The 5,000-nt window shown below is 46.3% G+C and overlaps 1 protein-coding gene across 2 annotated transcripts in view; it reads right to left on the bottom strand.

The window, feature by feature from the left end:
- Positions 1-3,995: 3,995 nt before the first annotated feature.
- The window catches only part of she (Src homology 2 domain containing E), an 8,746-nt gene continuing 7,741 nt past the window's right edge, over positions 3,996-5,000 (bottom strand). For both annotated transcript variants that reach the window (XM_080857939.1, XM_080857940.1), the window contains exon 7: positions 3,996-5,000. This exon is cut by the window's right edge and continues 387 nt beyond it. The gene's annotated coding sequence lies outside the window, so the exon portion shown is untranslated.

Below are 5,000 nucleotides of genomic sequence, written 5' to 3'. Positions count from 1 at the left end.
CAAAAGTGCACGATAACAGTTCTCTTCTCTCTCTGCCGCGGTGCATGGAGACGGTCTTACGCGAGCCCAGGTAGACCGTTGGGCGGTTCGTGATGAGCAGCTCGATGCAAAAAGCCACTGGAGGGCGGGTGGGGGCGGGGAAGGAGGAAGGAGGGAGGACGCGGGGAGACACATACCTCAGAATATCCCTCCTCCGCTGTAGCACTTTCACTCACTCACTCACGTGTGTGTGTGTGTGTGTGTGTGTGTGTGTGTGTGTGTGTGAGAGAGAGAGATGATATATATCTTAATGGCATTAAAGGTCACAACCGGGGCTGTATTTGCAGCCGGTGCTTATTCCAGTTAGACACTTGTGGCTGGAAAGCTTTTCAGATCTATGTGCCTCTTCATATGCATGCAGCTTAAATTCTTCAAAGAAGGCTTTTTTTGGCCGTGGCATAGATGTAAGATGCAGCATCTTCTTTAGTGTCCCTATGATGCAAATGAATGTATTAATGAGAAGGGGAAAGAGCGATCAATCTGACAACGGGTTATGTGCACTTTCCACTGGGAGAAATGCAATCAATCTCATCCACATACATAGGCATGACTTACACACACACACACACACACACACACACACACACACACAAACATAGGATGACAGAGATTGTTACAAACATCTGTCAGGTAGCTGTTGACTGCATGTCTCTTTCTCTCGCTCTCTCACTCTTTCGCTGGTTTCTCCTCAGTAAATAATATATAATACATGTATAACATAATCTGACCTCTCCCAGTGTAAAGATATTGCGGATCCCCCCTTTTCTTGACACATCTTTCTTTCTCTCTGTCTCCCACTCTTTCGCACACTCTCCTGCTCTCTCTCTCTCTCTCACCTTCCGGCTGAAAATGTCTATTTCTGTGTACCCTCTGGAGGTTTGCATATAGTGACCTCTGCGCTACCTCTTTAATGTCACCGGCAGCTGACAGCCGAGGAGGAGGAGGGGACGTATGGAGGGAGTGAGTGAAACAGAGCCACAGAAAGAAAAAGAGAGCAGGCAAGCAATGGATGGATGGATGGATGGATGGATGGATGGCAGGGTCATTAAAAGGATGGATGAGTGGATAGCTGGATGGATACATTGGATGTAAGAGGACAGGAAACAGGAGATCTCCCCTTTTCGTTTGCACATCTCGTCATGAGACGCTCTTACGTAAGGAGAGGAGCAACAGTAGAGGGAACTACAGGAGAGAGGCGGGGGGGGGGGGGCAAGAGGGGGGGGGGGAGGTCGGACAGACTGCAGAGGGCTTTGAGGAATCCTTTGTGAGCATAGAGGAAGGAATATTTCACACACACACGCAAACACATGAACAACGTCACACACATTTGCACAGGCACAAGTGCAAACACACACAAACACGCACACACAGACACACACACACACACACACACACACACACACACACACACTGCAGTCTAGGCCGTCGAATCGCATAAGGAGTCGTGACTGAGGTACAAAAAAAGAAGGAAGAAGAGAAGAAGAAGAAAGGAAATGAAAGGTGATGGCGGGACGCAACACAGATTTGGAGACAAAGCAAGAGCTGTGAATAATAAAGTGATTTTTGAAAGTGAGGAAATGAAATGGGGATCTAGACACCTAAAGAGATGGAGATAGAGAGAGAGAGGGCGAGATTAGGTACAGGTAGAGAGAACAGTGGATGATGGAGGGCATGAGGGGGAGACTGAGGACACAGCCAAGCAGTGGTGAGCAGGAGGCATCTGAAAGGAGAGGATGGTCTAGTGACGCAGGAAAGAGACCAAAATGACCTGTCTCTCCCTCCTCCCTCGCTCTCTCTCACTCTCTCTCTCCCTCTCTCTGTTTCTGTATCTAATCTATTCTTATTACATCTGCTTATTATTCCTCATGTTCACTTCAGCTGCAGCGTCCTTTCAGTCATGTCCACTGTCTTCCGTCATTTATCTCCTCCTGTTTTCAGTTTAAATGTCGTCTTCTGTCTATGCATTTGTCTACTTCTCTCTTTCCCACTTCCCCCATCTCCTCTCTCTCTTCCTCCTGCTCCTCTCTCTCTCTCTCTCTCTCTCTCTCTCTCTCTCTCTGTCTCTCTCTGTCTCTCTCTCTCTTTGTGCTGAATGAGTTGACCTGACAGTGGTGCTTATGTGCTCTGAGTGCTTGGAGTCTCTCTCTGAATTATTTAGAGAATGGGAGCCCCCCGAGTGCCCCCCCCCCCCCCCCCCCCTACACACACACACACACACACACACACACACACACACACACACACACACTTATCCTCTTCCTCACTCTGTCAGCCCCTCTCTCCTCTCCTCCTCTCTCTCTCTCTCTCTCTCTCTCTCTCTCACTCTCTCTCTCTCCATCGTTATTATTCCTCCCTCTCAGTTGCTGACACACTGACTGTCTGCGTGGCTGTTGTCAGGGGGGGGGGGGGTCCACTGCAGCAGAGTTATTGACACTCTGCACAGCATCGTGAGTGACAGCGGCTGCTCATAACCTCCTGGCCTGGGGGATGTTGCTGCCGCACGGGCATATGCTGAGCATGTACCCAAAGATCATAGACGTCAGAGACGCCTCACTGTCAGCTCGGGGTGGCCTGGGAGGAGACGGAGGCTGACTCCAGTGGGTCAGATAGATTGACGCAACGCACTGATGGAGTGATGGAGACAGGATGCTAAACAAGGAGATTGATCGATTGAAGGAGACTGACAGATGGGTGTAGAAGGCTGTGTACTCTCTTTTTCACACACACACACGTACCCTTGCATACGCACACTCAAATCTGTGAAGGCTGGAACCACCTCAGCCTCTGGCCAATTTTGACCCAGAAAAGATACTAAATACAGGTTTTCTGACAAATGAGAGAAAGAGAGAGACAGAGCAAAAGAGAAAGAGAGAAAGTGTGAGATAGTTTGCAAGGTTTTGTTGTCTTTACTTGGAAAGTGACTTCTGCAGGTCTGCAAGCAAAATAAGTATATTTAGAAACCTTCTGGAGTGTGTGTGTGTGTGTGTGTGTGTGTGTGTGTGTGTGTGTGTGTGTGTACATGCGTGAGTGAGTGAGTGTGTGTGTGTCATTCAGAAATGACATAGTTTTTGAATCCTGGTCTGTCCAAACCTTTACGTTTAGAGCTCTGTCACACTTCTGCAACCTCCTCTCTCTATTTCCCTCTCTCCCTCCCTCTCACGCTCTGTCTCTCCCTGAAGAGATGGCTCAACATTGCGCCTACTAATCACCATGGCAACCTGGTAATCCCTTATCTAGCAGAAAAAGTCTGACACACACATGGGCCTACAGACACGCTCGGAAGCGCACTGACATTATACATTTCTGTATGAGACACCGCACGCAAATTTAAACATGCTTTAAGACACACATCCAGAAAAATAATATGCATTTTATACGATTCTGTGTGTGTGTGTGTGCGCGCTACATGATTGACATGTCAGTGTGCCACTGCTTTAAATGAGTGCATATTTTGACACTGCATGCGTTTGTTTCATTTATTTCATGCCCGCCTCACTGGCTCTTTTTGCACTCTTCATCCCTGTCTTATACGTGGATGCTCCAGCCACCATCGCTGTCAATGCAGATCTAAGCCACTTATACCGTTCAAGACAAAATATATTTATTTTGTATGTCAGATGTATTGAGTTCTGCACACAGAAAAGAATGGACACCGTTAACACGGTATAAACGGATGGAACCAAGCCTGTCATTTAAGGGATACACTACAAATCTCTGCCAAATCAATGAAATCTTTGCCCTAAACAGACAGATAGGCGCTCAATCAACGGCTAAAATGAATCTATTCCGATTGAGTTTGGGCTTCGATAATGCCTATTGATCCTATTTAACAAGCCAATCTTGGCTGGCTCAAAATATGTCAAGAGGGAACACAAGAAAATGCAGGCGAATCATGCAGACAATGAAAACACCGAACAATATTTAACACACAGTGAAACAAGCAAGAGAGAGAGAGCAAAAAATGCTTTTGTTTACTAAAAATATGTTCTTTATTTGAAGCGTGTTAAGTCGCGCGCCGTGCCTGTTGCCACCGAGCGATAACAAGACCTTAATGCGGTGAATTGGAAAGCAGCGCTGTGGAATTGGAAACGGTTAGGCAGTGCAGTGTTGGAATATGGCCACTAGACAGCGCGGTGGAGCCTCTACCCTCAAGCGGGTTATAATATCGGTCACACTGCTCGGAATGAACCGATGACGCGACGGCACTCCTGTTTCCCAGAATAAAGAACACCAAAGATCACCCCCCAAAAAAAACACCTCTTCCACTAAACATCGCAACATGAGATTAACATTACACAAGATATTAGGCTATATGGCACTTGACGTGTGGTTTAACAAAGTAAAAAATATTTTTAGATTTTAAAGTAGGCCTACAAAATACCCCATCTAATTAAGAATGTTAAAAAAAGTATTTGAATTTTAAACAACATTTTATGATAGGAATTTAAGGGTGGAGGGATGGAGAGGTCTGGGTGCATGTCAGAATTTCCAAAGACAAACATTAGGAATTCAGTAAGATTAAGGTGTGTGTGAGTGAGTGAGTGTTTGTGTGTCAGGTCAGTACTTGGGTCACACCTTTTGTACAGTCATATTTTCATTTGAGTGGTTTTATAGTGCATGTCAGGCCACATTATCATTTATGCGTTTATGTATCTGGCTCTATGCTTATCTCATGTGTGACTGACATGAGATGCTGTGGGATCATAGCAGGGTCATGTCTGTGAGGTCATGTCATGTCATGTCGTGTCGGGGCACGTGAGAGTTCAGGATGTTGGCTGTGGCAGTTCTAGTTCCTGTATTAAAGACCGGCGCCGGCTGGGGCCAGTTTGTAGATTAAGTTTCTGTTTGGGCAGTCAATAATAAACATAATAATAAGTTCACTATCTGTCTGTGCTGGGCTTAGTATGTGTGTGTGTATGTGTGTGTGCGCATGTATGTTTACATGTGTATGTGTGTGTGCC

Source organism: Sprattus sprattus (assembly GCF_963457725.1).
Source record: "Sprattus sprattus genome assembly, chromosome: 19".
NCBI lineage: Eukaryota > Metazoa > Chordata > Actinopteri > Clupeiformes > Clupeidae > Sprattus > Sprattus sprattus.
The sequence above is the reverse complement of the archived record's forward strand: the minus strand, read 5'-3'. Positions and strand labels throughout refer to the sequence as shown.